The sequence below is a fragment of the Trichechus manatus genome, unplaced genomic scaffold, assembly GCF_000243295.1.
Source record: "Trichechus manatus latirostris isolate Lorelei unplaced genomic scaffold, TriManLat1.0 scaffold00119, whole genome shotgun sequence".
Lineage (NCBI taxonomy): Eukaryota > Metazoa > Chordata > Mammalia > Sirenia > Trichechidae > Trichechus > Trichechus manatus.
The window spans coordinates 5,243,836-5,262,657 of NW_004444055.1; the positions used below are offsets into that span (position 1 = coordinate 5,243,836).

Sequence of the window (18,822 nt, forward strand, 5' to 3'; positions counted from 1 at the left end):
TATATATATATATGGTTTTTTTTTCTAAGTGGGACATAAAACTATACAGAGTGAGATCCTAATCTTGTTATTATAGTTATGATTAGAATAAAGCCTGAAAAGAAAACAGAAAATACGAACTGTTATTATTATGCGTAAAAAGCAAAGATGTCACTTTGATGACTAAGGTGCACCTGATCCAAGTCATGGTCTTTTCAATCACCTCATATACATACGAAAGCTGGACAATAAAAAAGGAAAACAGAAGAATTGATGCATTTGAATCGCAGTGTTGGTGAAGAATATTGAATATATTGTGGACTGCCGGAAGAACAAACAAATCAGCCTTAGAAGAAATAACAACCTTAGAAGCAAGGATGGTGAGACTTTGTCGTGCTTACTTTTGACACATCATCAGAAAACACCAATTGCTAGAAAAGGACATTATGTTTGGTAAAGTAGAGGGTGAGCAAAAAATAGGAAACCCCTCAATGAGATGGGTCGACACAGTGGCCTCAACAATGGACTCAAATATATCAAAAATCATGGAGATGATGCAGAACCAGGCAACATTCATTCTGTTATATAGAAGATCGCCATGAGTCGAAGTTGACTTGACCGCAACTAACAACAACAATCATTCCTACCAGCATCCATTGCCACTCTCCACTAGTACCCCAATTTCCTTTTGCAAAGTCACCTCCTCCTTACATGTGCATTAGGGGAGCCAAAGAGAATCTCTGGTGATTCCTTGGCCAGATCTTCTCTTATGCCAGTCCAAGGAGCTTGCACGCATCCTAAGATGAACTAATAATACCTTCGGCTGAGTTACATTAGGACAGAAAAAATGTCAAATTTCATTCATTCCTATGGTGGTACCTGAACTAGGCAATCAAGTTCCTAACACTTTAATGCCTAGAGCTCCCCTTTTTCTTATTCTATTTCTTAACTGGTTCTTTGGCCTCCTGTCCATTCTGGAAGCTTCCTTATATCCTTTCAATACACTTTCTTTCTCAGCTAAATTCACAATTACTGGTTTCTTTTGCTTATAATCAAAGAATCTTAACAGACACATGACTATGTTTTCTATTTTTCTACAGCCAAAGTGTTTTGCCTTTATATTAAAAAAACTAAATAGATAAATAAAATTAAAGACCTATTCCTAAACAGTAAAAGACATTGGTCTCAAATATGTTTGAATAAAAGAAAACCTGGGTCAATTGTCTGCTTTGACCTCGAAACCATCACTGCTCCTAGTAAATCACCCTACCCCATGGTGTCATTCCACGTGGACAGTAGATCAATAGCATTACCTTCATTAACAAAGAAAATATTTAAGTTTATGTTTCTGATGATTGTGTGGCCAGTGAGAGCCTACCAAAGCAATACTTGGCTTTATATTGGAAGAAAATATATTCTTTTTTTTCCTCATTTAACATACTCATTAAATGTTTTCTCCATGCCATTCAGTGGGTTCACAATGATAACAGTGCCCAGATACAGCTCTTTAGGTGTTTCTCACTGTATAGTGAGATAAATGCATAGCAGATAAATTGCAATAAAACATAGTAAGTGTTATTAAAGAGATATGAACAAAGCACCAGGGAGTCGAGTGGAGGAGAAAGATGAACTGTAAGCTAAAAGATTCTAATGCTAGAAAGTAAATAACAAAGACTCAGCCCTTACTGTTGTATTTTAGCTAAAAGTATGCCACAGTCCAACTGTAAACACACTTACTTGCAAAGAGGAAGACCATTCTAATGCAAAAGTATGTAAAACATGCTGTTATCCTTTTCGTGGCAAGATCATATTTTTAAAACATATCTAATAAGTTGTAGATATTAGAATGCTTAGAGTTGAATCAATTTAAAATGCCTTGTAGTGTCCTTACAATCAACTTATTTTAACATAATAAAAGAAATACATCTTTGGTAGCTCCTTCTAATGAACCTTTTTAGAATTTATCTTAGCTTTGCCAAAATCCATTCTCCATTTCCTTAATAAGAAGGGACCTGAAGAATTACCTAGAACTTCCCACTGAAGGGCCTCACTCAGCTCTGGTTTCTTTGTCATGCTTTGGGTAAGATGGGTAGAGTTCCTTCAACCTATCCTAGGTTTCTTTCTCTCAAGACATAATCTGATACCTGCCCACGTCAACATGTTGGCAGAGGTAATGACCTACTGTATCACTGCTTCCAGGTACCATGATTGAACTTGAACTGAAACCTTTTGAAGAAAATATCCTAATCGAAAGAAAGAATTATGATCCTACTGGTGGAGATTTGATACTGATAGACCAAACAAAGAAAAAATAAATTTCTAGGCCCTAGGCCCTACCCCTAGAAATTCTAATTCAGTAGCTCTGGGGTTGTACCTTAGGAAAACAAATAAATACATCTCTATACTATATATATATATTTTTAATCCTCCCATCTTAGAATACATTATCTTGGTGGAGAAACTTGTATACTTAAAAGAAAAACCCTGCTGCCGTCAATTCTGACTCATAGCGACCCTATAGGACAGGGTAGAACTGCCCCATAGGGTTTCCAAGGAGAGACTGGTGGATTTGAACTGCCAACCTTTGGTTAGCTACTGGGTTCTTAACCACTGCACCACCAGGGCATTGGTTACTTAGGAATGATGAAATAAATAGGCATTGCCTATTATTACCCCAATATACCTATATAATCTCCAAACAAAAAACAAGCCTAGGAGCACACAAACGCAGCTGTTTGGGAACAGGCCAGGGGAGAAATTGTTTGTGTTCTGTGCCCTCCTGCTTCCACTGTCTCTGCCTTTCTGGGGTCATCTCTCGTCCTCCACAGAAGGAATTAAGCAATAGTAATAGAGAATGAGCTTAGGAATCAAACAGTCCTAGGCTGATAAGTAGACTCTGCCACTTAGTAAGGGTGATCTTGGACAAGTTACTAAATGTCTCTGAACCTCAGTCTCATCATCTGAAAAATGTGAATAATAATTCCTTCCTTGCAAGGCTCTATGAGAATTAAATGATGTCATATAAGTATCTCATCTGACACATAGAAGATACTCAATAATCAGAAGCTATGAGTACACTTGGAGTCATGCTTTTGTAAATGGTAGCAACACACCCAACCTTGTCCTTCCCCAAAATAACATATGCTTCAAAAATATTTCTTCTTTACCTTTCCAAACCCCACAATAAACGGGGAAAAAAAAAAACTTGCCTACACCCTCTTTGATAGTACAAACCTAAAAATGCCAGATGATGGTCTAGTGTTACAAAGTGCTTCTGCTGAAAAGAACATACCTGGAGAGTCAACATTTGACTTTAAAGGAGTGTCTGTGTTCTGCCCTGGTGACGCAGTGGTTAAGAGCTCAGCTGCTAACCAAAAGGTCAGCAGCTGCTCCTTGGAAACCCTATAGTACAGTTCTACTCTATTCTATAGGGTTGCTATGAGTCGGAATCAACTCATCAGCAATGGGTTTGGTTTGGTTTGGTTGTTCTGTCATACTTCGTGTTCTGGAATAACTGGCATTGCCACATGTCTATAGGGTTACCCACACCAGGTATTGGTGGGCTTACAGGCTTCAGAGAAAGGCAAAAGGGCTGGTTTCAAGTCTCATCACAGACACATGCGACCCTTCTGTGGGCTCATGGAGTTGATGTCTGTGTGTGTATGTGTGTGTGTGTAAGCGAGAGAGACAGACAGGAGATCTTGTGGGTTATCACTGCCTGCTTCCATATTCATCCAGTGCTCAGGCTGGAACTCTAAGTATTTTTGTTACTCATCAGCATTTTTAGAATTAAAAAAGGAGAGGGCTGACAAGGATCTCAGAAACCCATCAGTGTACCATTTTATAAGGTATATTCTGTGGACTAACGATGGAATCCCTAAAAATGGGGCCTCTTAAAGATTCTTAAGCACTCTCAAGATGGAGAATCACTGAGTTTTCAAAAATGAGGCTATTAAGACCTGGAGAAATTAAATGATTTGTCTAAAAGAGGATTTCTCAACCTCAGCACTACTGACATTTTGGACTGAATAATCTTTTGTTTACTGTGCACTGTAGGATATTTAGCAGCATCCTTGGCCTCTACCAAGTAGATGCCACTAGCAGCCCCCCAGTTGTGACAACTAAAAATGTCACCAGACGTTGCCAAATATCCCATGGGAACAAAGTCACCCCTAGTTAAGAACCACTGATCTAAGGTCACACCATTAGGCAGAAGCAGAGTCAGGCCAGCACTAAAGGTCCTCATTCACAATCCAGCCAGTTTCCTGAATATACTGGCTCCTGGTGTTTCACTGAGGAAAGAAGAAGGAGGGAAAGGGACACCCAGGCCATTAGGGCCTTGGAGGAAGATGTGGAGATGAGTCTAGCACAGGTTAGAGTACTGCTTTTTCCCTGGGACCTGAAACATTACTCCAGGCTTTTTCCGTGACTTACTATGCAGTTAGTCACCCCATCCCTACTTCTATTTCTTCACCTGTTTAAACCTTGATTTTACAGGAGAAATGGCAGGATTCGGGTTGGCAACACCTGGAAACCCACATAGAAAGGTGCCATAGAAAAAGCTTTTTTAAACTAAGATTGACTTAAAGGTGCTCCTGTGTAGAAACCAAGAGCCTGTCATATTCTAAATCTAGCACTATGCCAGGAAGAGGAATGTGGTGGGGAGCTGGGGAGCGAGGCAAAAGCAATCAGGAAGTGTGGGTCCTGGCTCCAGCTCTTTCAGAACTACCTCTAGGGCCTTTAGAAAATCACATTGGCTTTCTGGTCTAGGAGTGGTTTCTCTTGAAATGGAGGGATTAAAATAGGTCACTACAAAATAAAGAAAGAAAGAAAGAAAATAAACTAGGCCACTACATCTGTGCTTGGGCTTATTCTGTGTCCTCTGCCCAAGAGAGACTCTTTGCCTGCTCATCAAAACTTCAAACCTTACCTTTCCTCCAAAATCTAGCTCCAGTCAGGATTCCTCATTTTCTTTGGTAATAGTGATGTCGTGGCTCTGTAGGAAAAAGTCCTCGTTCATAAGAGATGCACCCTGAAGTACTTAGGAATGAAGTGCCATGATGTCTGCAACTTACTCTCAAATTATTCAGAAAAAATACATACACATACATATCAGGAGTCCCTGGTTGGTATAAACAGTTAAGCACTTAACTACTAACCAAAAGGTAAGCGATTGGGGCCCATCCAGAGTTGCCTCAGAAGGAAGTCCTGGCAATCTGCTTCCAAAAGGCCATGGATTGAAAACTCTGTGGAGCACATTTCTACTCTGTAACACATGGGGTCGCTATGAGTCGGAATCTACTCAACGGCAACTGTTCTTGTTTTTTTATGCCCATAAAGTATATATTATATATACATACATAAAATGTATATGTGTGTGTGTGCGTATAAATGGAAAGAAAGTAAATATGATAAAATATTACTAAATATTGGATTTCAGTGACGGGCATATGGGTGTTCAGGGTATTATTCTTTCAATTTTGTTGTATGTTTTAAATATTTCAAAATCAAATGTTAGGAAGAAGAACAGCTCCAGTTCTATCTCCTCCAAAAAGCCTTTCCTGAATTAGCTAAGGCAATTCCTCCAAATTCCCTTACGTGCTCTGTGTTTATCACTTTCTACCTTGTATCATAGTTATTTAAGTACTTGCATAGTGGAGTCATACAATTGCTGCTAACGCAGTACTCAGCTATGCAGGGAACATTTGTTCTAAAACTGCTCTTTATTTAGTCTGCAACCTCTCTGCTCTTCTTCACAAGGTCTCATACTACTGGAAGCTCGAAAAAAATGCATGTAAATCGAAGGCCAATCTCATAATCTCAGATTGTTGCTTTAGGTAACTCATCTGCATTTGGGTAAAGGTCAGACCCTAGAGCTCCCTCTACCCCCTTTTACTTCCCCTAGGACAGCATTTGGGACATACTGGCTCCTGTATCCAATGTGGAGCCCTGGTGGTGCAGTGGTTGAGCATGTGGCAGTTCAAATTCACCAGTTGTTCCTTGGAAACCCTATGGGGCGGTTATGAGCTGGAATCCACTCAATGGCAATGGGTTTGGTTTTTTGGTTTTGGTGTTCAGCACAGCTAACTGAGTAGTGAATCTACTCAATGTAGTGAAGCTAACTGGGTTCTGGTGAAAGCACAGGAAGGGGTCCCCAAAAAGATCAGCTTTCAAAACCAGCTAGCAATATGCTATCAGTTATGCACACTTCACCTCTGCACCTGGTAATAAGGTCCTTGAGGGACCAGGGACATTTCCAAGTAACAAGAAGCACTAGGAGGAAGTCGAGGAAGTCCCACTTCTATGTCCTCCAGAGGACCTGGACAGTTCTTTTCGCCTGTGGGTTCTTGATAAATATTGATACACATCCACCATCTCTCTGATCTGCAGCTCCTATCTCCACCATATGGCTTCTGCTATCACCACTCACAGAAATGTCACAAAGTGATAAATACTAATAACTTGATATTAATAATAACTAATTTACTGAGGGCTTACTATGTGCCAGGTACTGTGCCAAGCTCTTTAGACGCAATATTTTTCTTAATCCCCATGACAACTAGATGAGTCAGTACTGTAATTATCTTATAATAAGGGCAATATGTGGCTTCTTGATTGCCTGATTATTGAATTAGGCTTTCTTAAAATTCTCTGCAATATTAGATACTACTGACTGCCAAGTTGTATTTGAGACTCGCATTTTCTTGAATCTCCCAACTTCCTTGTCCAACCATTTCTCTTCTCCAACCACATCATTTTACTTTCTGTCTCCCATAAATACTATAAACTTTCAGACTACCTCACCATTTTTATCATCTTTTCCATTCCTTCCAGTCTTCTTTATATCCCTTCGAAATCCATCCTTTAAGGACAAATTTCATTCATGCATTCAGCACATTTTTATTGAGAACCTACTGTGTGTTTCCCATTGTTCTAAATCATAGAAAGAAAATGCCGAGGGGAAAAAAAAAGGAGACCCGGTGCCTACCCTCATGGAATTTACAGTCTAGTGACCAGCTAGTCTGAGTCTTGCCCCAGCCCTTCTAACAAGAAAGAATCTCCTTTGCACCTCCTTTCAAATATGCATGATATCTGTATCACCTATTTGGCACTTATCAAGAACTGCTCTGTAGTGTCAATCATCCTATTCAAGGTTCATTTATTGAGGATAACCATAATCATAACATCAGTAGCCTCCACAGATTGAACCCTCCTCTATGCCGGTCACTCTACATATATTGTCTCTGGTCCTCACTATGACATTGCCTGAAAGGGGTGATTTTTCTCTTTTTACTAATGAAGCACTTGAAGCTCAGAGATGATAAGTAGCATGTCCAAAGCCACAGAATTAGTAATTATCAGTGTAAGAATTCAGGCCCCTAGAGCTCCAAAGGCTCTCCTCACACACACAGACTGTCAGCCCTCTTTGTTGTATCAAACTGAGGTGCTGAAGATGCAGTAAACAGTGAGGCAGGGCGACCATGAGGGAATGAATATGGCTTTGAAATTAAACAGACTTGCCTTCAATTCCCGGCTACACCACTCACCGGTTACATGACCTTGGGCAAATTCCTGAACCTCTTTGTACCTTAATGTCCTCATTTTAAAACCACCTCTGCATAAATAAATAAATAGAGCCACTTAATTCACAGGATTGCTCTGAGGATTAAATGAAATAATATATATATGGAAAAGCTCAATAATAGACAATGTTTCTTCCTTTCCCCTTTGGTGATGCAAATTATTGAAAAGTTTGTCATCTGCCTGATTGTTACTGTTCTAAATTGCTAAGTTTGATACTAAGAAACACCTGCAGAAGGGTCATTCAGTCATTGGTGAGTATATTAAACAGGCAGATACACTCACAGGGAGATAAAGGGAATGTAATTGTGAGGAGACGGGAAACAAGGCAATGGAAAGCAGTATGGTTCCTCTTATATGAAAGCTTTTCCAAAGCAGAGCTCTTGAAGCTTTTGTATGTCAAAAGCATTTTAAAGGTTTTCCTGAGGTGCACTCATAGGGTCTTTCTTCTGCGGCAAGGAAAGCATGGTCTTATCAAAACGTTGTTGATTTTTTTCAGAAGGAATCTAGAGACCTCATTAATGGAGCCCTGCAAACAAGCCCAAAAGCCCACTCTTTTTCCTATGAGCTGGCCACCCACTCCAGGACATACATAGCCAATAAACTGAAAGTTAACACTTACTAAATATTTACTAGGCACTTTGCTAGACCATGTATACCTCCCATTTCATTAATCCTTTAAACAACCCTATGAGGTAGAGATTATTTCTTATGCTACAAGTGAGGACACTGATGCTCAGAGAGGTTAAATAACTTGTACAAGTTCACACAGCTAAAAAAAGTGTTACTGGTGAGATTTCTGCTGATTCATTCATTTAGTCCACAGAAATGTATTGAGTGACTACTACATACCAGGTCTGCCTGATTCTAAAGCTAATGCTTTTTTCACTGTCTAACTCTGCCTAAGAAAATAAATAATGTAACCACCTGATATCTTCCCTGAGAACGTCATAAATCCCCTGACATTTATAATGCTCTCTTAGAAAGTGAAAGCAATTTGGCCAGAACATGAGATGCCCATTGATCAGAAAAGATAATGGAGCAGATTGACGTGGCCAGGGAAATGTCTCCATGTCTGAGCACTACTCCATATTGTGTCCCTCTGTAAGCTGGATGGTTGAAGAGAAGGATCTTCTACAGTCAGAAGTATTATTCTGGGACAAGAAGATATATTTGTGTCTGACAGCTTATAAAATTTTATAAGTATGATGCACTGTTTTTATTTGTTAGAAAGCTACGAAGAGGTGAAGATCAATGTATGCAATTCACAAACGAGGAAAATCCAATTGTAATAGTGTCTTAAATTTATATGGCGCATGGACCTTATCAGTGTACTATAACATAAGCGATTCCTTTTTAGCCACATACCAAGCCTGTGAGATCAGGAAGGTGATTGTTAGTGTACCCATTTCTCACAAGAGGAAACCGAGGTTCAAGGAGTAAAGGTCATTGGTACTTTAGTCATTAAAACCAGTAAACCAGTTGCCATCAAGTCTATTCCAACTCATGGAGACCCCCTGTATGTCAGAGTAGAACTGTGCTCCATAGGGCTTTCAGTGGCTGATTTTTCTGAAGGAGATTGTCAGACCTTTTTTCTGAGGCATCTTTGGGTACACTCGAACCTCCAACCTTTTGCTTAGCAGCCCAGCATGTTAACCATTTGCATCACTCAGGGACTCATACTTTACTTGTTATCACATTGTTATTGGCAGAACCAGGATTTGTACTTAGTTTTTCTGCTCTTTCCAGTATACAGTCTGTTATTGGTCAGGATAAGCTAGGTTATGTTGCAGTAACAAATGGCCTCCATTTCTCAGGGGCTGACAACAATACAGCTTTATTTCTGCTCATTCTCTACATTGGTTGTGCCTTTGGTCTACTGTGTCTTTACTCCCAGACCCAGCTGGCAGAGCAGCTTCTATTTGCAGTGAGGTATAAAGTGGTCGTAAGCCTCACTTCCTAGTACCATGAAGTAATTCTCTATTAAATGTGGCAGTGATTAAGAACTATCCCAGATACTATCAGACATGCAGTCATCTTAAATAATGTCATAATTAAATAAATAATACACTTAATATTAAAAAAGCAACAATCATAAAGTATGCCTCTTGAGTACTAAACATTCTGCTTTTACAAAGAAAGCAACTTTCTGCCTCCTTTTCTGGCAGGAGAATTGGATAAAACACTGATGTCCTGTGAATGGGTGTCAGGGCGTCATATTTGAATGTGCAGTGAGTAAACATTGGCAGAAGCCCTCTTGGCCACATGACTTCAAAACAAATACCAGTCAGTAGGGAACTACCACCTGTGCTGAGTAGAAAAAATGCACACATGCACTCTTATTCTGTGAAGCAAAAAAAAAAAAAAAAAAATCCCTGCTGAAAATCACCTCCCCCAAGAATGTAGGGCACCAGTGGGTTCTCATACGTGTCCATGCACAAAACCCCACCCCTGGAAAGTCCTCCTGGCAAAGCCATTTAAACAAAGTCCAGAGGAAGACAGAAGTAGGATATGAAACAGAGCTTAGGCATTCACAGAATCATGCCTTTCCTTAAATCAACTGGCAGCTAAAAAGGAAAAAGGGGGGGGGGGACACTGGGCAAGAATTTAAAGTAGCTGATTTCTATCTAGCGCCAACTGACTTATAACGTCCCTTGCAATTCTAAGACCCTGTGATTCTATAAGTTTATGTGGTGAGAAGAAGCAAATCTTCTTTCTTACTTAACTACACAAACGAAAGGAGAAAAGGATATGCTTTCCATAATAAATTGCACAGGGAAGAGCACCAAAAAAAAAAAAAAAAGTCTCAAGAACCATAAAGTTGTCTTGGGTTAGGCAATCTGCATATAGAATTCTGTTTCTTAAAAAATTTTGGCACCAAACCAGGACTTGATTTGTAGAAACAGCACTTCCCCAATACTTACTTTAAAGCTGTAAGGAGGAGGTGGAATGAACTGACTTAGAGCTTTGCCTTCAACTTTTTATAAAGGTCACCAAAGGGAAAACCCATAAAAAAATCATTGCCATTCAGTACAAATATGGGATGTGCTGTCCTAGGATGAAGAAGAATTATTATTGTGTGTCACATTTTATATTAAATAATTAAATTCTGCCTTAATTATTTTTCCATGACTTTAAATTCAATTCAAGTCGAAATGATTAGTAGGAAATCTTTCTAAATACATCTAAGAATGCTTTTTTGATATGCTTGAATATAACTTCATAGTTTTGCTGGTATAATGGTTGCTGGAAAATCCCCACAACTGATATTCAAATTTCAGTGTAGATGTAAGTAGAAACGGTTCTCAGTAGCAAGTAACAAAACAGGATATTTAAAAGAAAAAATAAGGAAGAGAGAAAAAAAGATGAAGACATTAACTCTTTCTTATCTACGACATCCATCGTGGTTCCCTGCTACCTGCTCTAGCTACGTACTAGTCATTGGTCAGGAGATGTGTGGAATCTCTAGGGGTCTAAATGAACGTAAAGATATTTCTGTAATAGCTGATGGTTGTAGGTAGTACAAGAGACACATCCACTAGAAGAGATTGTGGTTCATTTTAAGAAAAGGGCATGGGGTATGGTGTCTCAGGATCAAAATCTTTGAAAGGGAGGATTCTGGATCTATGGTGACTTGAAATTAGCTTCCCTCCCTTCCACAATTAATCCAAATATCTCTTTGAGTCTTGAATCAAACAGCTGAAGGTACAATCCAGTGACACTACTTAAATAGAGAATCTTGAGATACATATAAGGTTATATGCACATACGCAGTTCTAGGTCCTGAAGATTCAGTGGTGGCCATGATAGTCTCTGAATATTTGATGTCTTGGGGTAGCTAACAACTCACATTGTTGTTGTTAGCTGCCGTCAAGTCAGCCACTAACTCAAGGCAACTTCACACCCAATGGAACAAAATGCTGCCCAGTCCTGTACCATCCCCATGATCTGTCATGGATCAGACTATTGTGATCCACAGGGTTTTCATAGGCTGATTTTTGAGAGTAGATTGCCAGGCCTTTCTTCCCAGTCCATCTTAGTTTAGGAGCTCCTCTGAAATCTGTTCAGCATCATAGCAACACGCAAACCTCCAGTGACAGATGGGTGGTGGCTGTGCATGAGGTACATTTGCCAGAAATCAAACTCAAGTCTCCAGCATGGGAGGGTGAGAATTCTACCACTGAACCACCAGTATCTTCAAACAACTCAGATTACCCTAGTTCATTTGTTCTTTCATTCTGAAATAGACGAAAGAAATCATCTGACATTACTTTGACAAGATCATGAGGCAGGATTTAGATTCTTCATGAAAAAAAGTCTGCTTCCAGAGACACAGAAAGTCTGTCTGATCAGAACTGAGGTGCCCAGGGTAAGCAAACAGTGAAAGGTCCATGAAAGCAGCCTTCACTTAGCAGCCCACTGCCAGCACTTACCAAATGATTCCTTCCCTAGTGTTTTAGAAGGAAGTTAGTGTTTGCTCATTTTTTCTTCTATTTTTGTGTCAGATTTAAGCATTCTTTGATATCCAGCTTTTTTGAAGAGATGCCAAAAACCGGAGTTTCAATAACAAAGTGCTTTCTGCTCAAACTCCACTACTCCCAGATCCGTTTCTCCTCATTCTCTTCCAAAATCCATTCCGTGAGACTCCTGAAAAAGGTCAAGATGTTAAAATAGAGATTGTCATTCAGGAAAGGCTGCAGAAAGTCACTAATTAATTTATTGCGTAAATGCCCCTGAGAAAACCCAGAACCCGGGCTGCTGCTCTGAATTTGGATCCTAAATGAGATCCCGAATCTGTAAACATACAAATGAAGAAAGCACTTCGGTGTCTGTCCCAGAGCCAAGCCGTTCAATACTACACGTGTGTTTTTGCAAGCCCTGGACTTTTCCTTCTCGTCTTTACTCTGGCTGCCTCTCACACTGTTTCTGGCAAGGTACACTCTGGAGTGGCCTGGAAAAGTTCCCATCCAGTCACTCCCTTCGGTTAATTATTAGCAGCTCTGGTACAAGTTGTTAGTGTGGCTGTTGGAAACAACTAACCGAAAAGAAGCTTTTAGTGTAATCATTGAGTTTATTCATTTGGGGATTTCAGACATCCTGTTCTCCATATGGGAGTCCCTGGGTGGCACAAACAGTTAAGGCTTGACTACTAACTGAAAGGTTGGCAGTGTGAACCCACCCAAAGGCACCTCAGAAGAAAGGCCTGATGATCTGCTTTCAGGAGTTCACAGCCTTGAAAACCCCATGGGTCACCATGAGTCAGAATTGATTTGACAGCAGTTGGTTTGGTTCTCCATATGCCTAGTCCCTGGATAGTACAAAAGGTTAAGCTCTCAGCCACTAACAAAAAGGTTGAAGGTTTGAATCCACCCAGCAGTGCCACAGAAGAAAAACCTGGTAATCTACTTCCAAAAAGTCAGCCATTGACCACCCTATGGAGCACAGCTCTGCTCTGACACACATGGGTCACTGTGAGTCATATCAACTTTATGGCAACTGGTTTCTAACTGGTTTTCCACATACTGAAATAATAGTGTACACAGCTGAAAGCACCAAACTAAGAAATGATGTCTAGTCCCTGCTCTGTGGCTAACTAGCTGAGTGACCCTGGTCAAAGGAAGAGAAGGTAACTCTCCAAGTAGCAAGTTAGGAACTTTAACTGTGCTCTGTCTTTTCATCCCCGTAGCAACCTATCACCTAGATGTTATTATCTCCATTTTACAAAGTTAGACATTTGAACCCAAAACCCCTAAACTTTGAATTAAACCAACAGCCTCATGCCATTCAATTCACCCAAGTTTCAGTTTCCTTACCTAAAAAAAAAAGAGGTTGAACTAGTTTCTCTCAAAAAGCTCTGTCTATCTTTGTAAGCCTATGAATCAGTTGATCTAGCAAAAAGAATAAACAACTTCTCTCCTAATTTCCATGTAGCTTTCATCTTCTTGGCCTATCTCTCTTGGGGGCAAATAGACACAATTGTATTCTGCACATAAAGATGCTGAAATAGCAGTTCACTTACTAGTTGTCAATACAATAGGGCTCTTTCTCCAGAGGCTATTGCTTCACCCTTGTATATATCACTCAGTTCCGTCAGTTTAGCAGACATTCAAAAGCAGAACTGGGTTGGCTTTTTTTCGTTGGTGGTGAGCTGTGTGCCTCAACTGTGTTGCAACCTCACAGTTTACTCAACTCCACCTGGCAGTTCAGCTCCTTGAGATAAAGTTGATTTTCTCTGGCAGAACCAGTAGCAGTTTAGCTTTTTGCTCTGCTGCCAACATACAGCTGGTTGGGCATTTAATAGACAGTCATCTGCTAGTAGCAGCTAGAAAAAACAAGAACACAAAAAGGACGAATTGCCACAAAAGCAATTAAGTAGCCTTATTTGGTCCAATGTAAGGACTTCTTTTGGGAGACTATACTTTCTGCGTATGTGTCTGTGTGTGTCAGACAGAGAGAGAGAGAGTTTGCCTGTGCACACGTGTAGGCATTAGAACTGTGTGCCTGTGTGTATGGGAGGCGGATGGGGAACTATGAGTGGAAGGATTTCGGAAAAATAGCCTGTGAGGACCCGAAGGCAACTCCTGTTTCATAATTCCTGTATTCATAAATCCTGTAAACTTTGCATGAATTTCTCATGCTTGGAATTGAAAGTTTCACTTTGTTCATCTTTTCTAAGAACAATATGTAGTCGTTCTCTTGGGGGAAAATTATGCTGATAGCAACAAAGCAATAAAAATATTTTATATAAGAAAACAATGCAAGGTAAGACGTGGAAAAGAGCACTCAGTGGTTTCATGGGAATGCTAAGCAACAAAAACATGTATGCTGTAATCTATACAACTCCCCAACCCAAACCTCCCCCATACTCAAGTTTGAATGTAGGAAGAAGATAATGAACTTTTCCAGGGCCATCTAATCCTAAATTTTCTCAAGGCTTCCTCCTACAAGACATCTTTCTTCTCATTCTTTATCTGCACAGCATGTCTAAAGGAGAGAGAAGAAATATTCCAGAAGAGCTAGGCTTTCCCCTTCATTTTCCTCTCCTATTTGAATCCTGTCTTTTCTAATTTCCACAGATAAGTGCATAAGAAGCTTTCAAGATTAGAAAACGTGGCTAATTCTACCCAAGGTTCACATAGAAAGAAAAATTAAAAACAGCTGTTGAATTGATCTGAGAACCTTTCTCCCCAGAAGGTTTGCACTGAGGACTGCCATACCCACATGGTCAAGCAGTAGCTGAAAAAGAAGAGAGCAGAAAAAGGATTAGCTTCTTAAGGGCTCTTCCATTCAAATCTTCATTTATTTATAATAAATAATCTAATAAGACTGCAGCATTGTGTTCAAGAAGCTAATTTGGGCCTTACATTGAAACAGATTTGATTTCCTTGTTTTGTTGTTGTATTTTCTTCCTGGACAGTAGTTGGTGGATACTGTTATATGAAATTAGGTTGGAGTTGGCTGTTGCCTAAAGGAGAAGCCAAAAGGACTGGCATTGGGAAAATGCATTTTAGTATTAATTTAGGAAGCAGGGTGGGTTCAAGCAGCTGAGAGGTAAACAGATGGTAGTGCATGCTGGGAGTTACTGGCAAGAAATCAGCCACTAGAAGGGGTGGTTGAATGGAATGCTTTTGTATCCAGGTTGCGGAAAGAACAGGAAGCTAGGACTGGATTTGGCAGGTGCTAATTTATTAAAGAGGAATGAATTTGATTATAAACAAGGGGTAATTTATTTTTTGATGTCTCTGCTCAATTTCTTCAGAGAATTTTCCAAAAGAGTCGAGCCTCTTAAATCACTATTCTCAGAGAGTAGGAAGCTCAGATATGACAATGGGACTCCAACTTATCCTTATCAATAAGCTTAGAAAAGATGACAGGAATCTAAGAAAAATATCCAAACATGGAAATGAATTATTCCTTTCTAAATATGACAAAATCACAGGAAAAAATAATTCACATAGGCATGGTATTACTAAAAGGTTAGGATCTTAGACCTCTCAGTAAGAAAACCAGAGCCTCTTAACAGTTCTAGAAAGAGCCAGTAACTTAAGACAGCTAACGCCCTTTGTGATGAGGGCTTCTTTTTCTGGGTAACATGTGCTATTGAAAGGCAAGTCTTTGCTGCTTGGCTGGTCACTCTAATACATGTAATACATCTCTAACAGGCAGCCACCGCTTCTGAATCAAGCCAGTTGCAGTTACTCTTCCTTGCCGAGTAATGGGCCACACTTCCTTACTCACTTAGAGATTTGCCCCCAGAAACTGTCTAATAAGACTTGTAGCAAATACCAAAGATAATTTACGTTTAGTTTGAATTATGCTTTTGGAATCAGCTGCAGAGGACAATGATGAAATGACACGTGCACATTTAAAAATAGCCAGGATACTTTAGCGAGGTTTTAAAATATCAGCTCTATTTCCAGTGAAGACAAATGTGTCTACGACTTTTCTCTGGGGTCATCGTTGCTATACCTAAGGAAACAAATCCCACTATGTCTGTCCACTCCACGTGTGTCATCCATCTCCATATGCCCAGCATCTGGCAGAATGCCTGGCACATGGCAGCTAACTGATGAACGGACCAAACTGAATTTGTGGGAGAGGGCATGCTGACGCAGGTTATCTCCACTTTACCCTTCTGATATGTGCCAATCACACTCTCAGAAAGCAGACCACTGAAGCACGAAAAAAAAAAAAAGTAGTTAACATTTATTGAGCAATTATTGTATGCCAGACCCTGTTTATAATCAAATGTGCTACTTCATTTTTCCTCAAAGCAATTGTATGAGGTAGATAATATTTAAAAAACCAGTTGCCATCAGGTCAACTCTGATTCATGGCGACCTCATGTATGTCAGAGTCGAACTGTGTGCTATAGGATTTTCAATGGCTGATTTTTCAGAAGGAAACCACCAGGACTTTCCTCCAAGGTGCCTCTGAGTGGACTTGAACCTCTAAACTTTTGTTTAGCGGCTGAACACGTTAAACATTTGCACCACCCAGGTGCCCCCAAATACTATTATTATACCCATTTTGTTGTTGTTGTTAGGTGCCATGCGGTCAATTCTGACTCATAGCTACCCCATGTGACAGAGTATAACTGCCTCGTAGGCACGTAAGGAAATACAGACACAAAGGTTAAGCAACTTGCCCAAGGTTACGTGTTTAGTCACACATACAGTTAAGATGCTGAGCTGAGATTTGAATTCCAATAATGATCCAGAAGATAGTAATCTCTAGGGACTCCCAGACTACTCAGTATCCTGATAACATTGGAGACTGGTAGGCAAAATAAAATATGTGCTGGTTAGGAGAACTACAACAGCCTTGATTCGGCCATAAACAGAGGACTGTTAAATCTTTGTGTGGGAGGCTGTCCTGGGCATTCTAGCATGTTTAGCAGCATATTTAGCCTTTCCGCATTAGATGCTCGCACACACACACACACACACACAGGGTTGTAACAATCGAAATTGTCTCCACACTTTGTATGTGGAATGTCCCCTAGGGGGCTGGAGGGGAGGACCACCCAAGTGAGAACGACTCTCTTAGTGTACTAAATAAAGCTCATCATCTCAGAGTGTAGCATGTTGACCTAAACCCAGTGTGATTATGGTGCCATTTCTCACAGTCCTTCACAGAAGCTTCTCAGACTCTTTTATTCACTATTTCCATGAGGGCTTGTATGTAGCTGCCCCTAAAGATGATATTGTGTTAGAAATAGGTAGAGGCTGAGACTAGTCGCCATTGAGTCAATTCCAACACATAGTGGGTGACCCCATGTGTGTCAGAATAGAACTGTGCTCCATAGGGTTTTCAGTGGCTGATTTTTCAGAAGCAGCTCATCAAGTCTTTCTTCCAAGGTGTGTCTGGGTAGACTCAAACCTCCAACCGTTTAGTTACCCGTGTAGCTGGTTAACCATTTGCACCACCCAGGCACTCTAGAGGGTGAGAGGGGAGATGAAATAGCAAAGATGACAAAAGAGAGCATGAAGTGAATCACCATGGTGTACCATGACTCTTCTTTCTTAGATTAGGGCCATGCTGCCTAGGGGACTTCTGTTTCCCAAGATTTGGAACACCAACTGACTGGAGGGCCCTGTCCAACTGGTGATGTCAAAACTTCCGGCATGATTCCCAGAAGACCTTTGAGGCTGATGAATAAAGGATAGAACAAGCCACCCTTGTCTACTACTATGTTTTTGCACATGCTGTTCTCTCTGCCTGGAATGCTCTGCCTTTGCCTCACCCTCATCACTCTCAGTTGTAACCCTCAGGTTTATTTTCTTCATAAGCCATTAACATCAGAAATCATTGAGTTCATTTATTGGCTTACCTACTAGAATGTCTGTCTTCACCACTCCCACCTACCATTAGAATGCAAGCTTCATGGAGCAGGGACCCATAATTCTATCCCTAACCCCTAGAAAAAAGTGTAACTGATACATAATGGGTGTTCAAGAAATATTTCTTGAATTAATTCACTAATTCTAGAAGGTGAGCTGCACTATTTAAACTTTTTACATGTCTATTTCTGAGCCCAAGACAAATAGCTCGTGAAAAGATCTTTATGGGGCAATGAGGCACATGAGTCAAAAGGAAGAGTATTACGAGTTGAGTTACTGGAAGTCATACTACTGTAAGTCTGGAGGGAGTGGTTTAGGCATCCCAGAGACCTCAGACAAAACTCTGTCAGTCTGCCAAGATCTTCTTTTCCCAATGTGGGAACACTAGTCCCTATATGACTCAGCAACTTTTTGCTCCTACTGTGTACCCTGCCCTTGTTATTCCTTCTCCTGAGAAGGGTCTTGGGACTTTGCCTAACTCACTCTACACTCAACACATCATCGCTTTGCCTCTCTTCATTCTCATTCGTGAGCTCTCTTGGGGAAGAGAAGATTTCATGTGGGATGAGGAGAAACACAAATGTAACAGAAAAACAAAACTGTGAAAAGAAAAAAAATATTTTTAAAGTAACTGTGAAATGACTGTAGGTTGATTCATCCTCAGTGGAAACACATGAAATCAATTATCCCAAAACTCAGCAGTTATGGAATCTGAAACCATCTTCGATATGTTACTCAGAATTATGTATTTGGCCTTCAGAAATTCTATGTTAATAATTTGCTCAACTACCAAGGAAAACACCTAACTGGTTGGTCAAAAATTCATAAATAGCTCTTATGCTTTTTGTTTGTTTCCTGAATTGATACTGGAGGAACAAGAAAGAAAGAACCTAAAAAAAAAAAAAAAGAGGAGCCTTGA

General features: G+C 40.1%; 1 long non-coding RNA gene across 1 annotated transcript in view; it reads right to left on the reverse strand.

The window, feature by feature from the left end:
• Nucleotides 1–16,200, reverse strand: part of LOC111821985 (uncharacterized) — a 17,851-nt gene extending 1,651 nt beyond the window's left edge. Inside the window, exons 1-2 of the long non-coding RNA XR_002825283.1 lie at nucleotides 13,580–16,200; nucleotides 11,994–12,207 (exon numbers count right to left, since the gene is read on the reverse strand). This is a non-coding gene — a long non-coding RNA (uncharacterized LOC111821985). The remainder of the gene's footprint in view (nucleotides 1–11,993; nucleotides 12,208–13,579) is intronic.
• Between the last annotated feature and the right edge of the window lie 2,622 nt (nucleotides 16,201–18,822).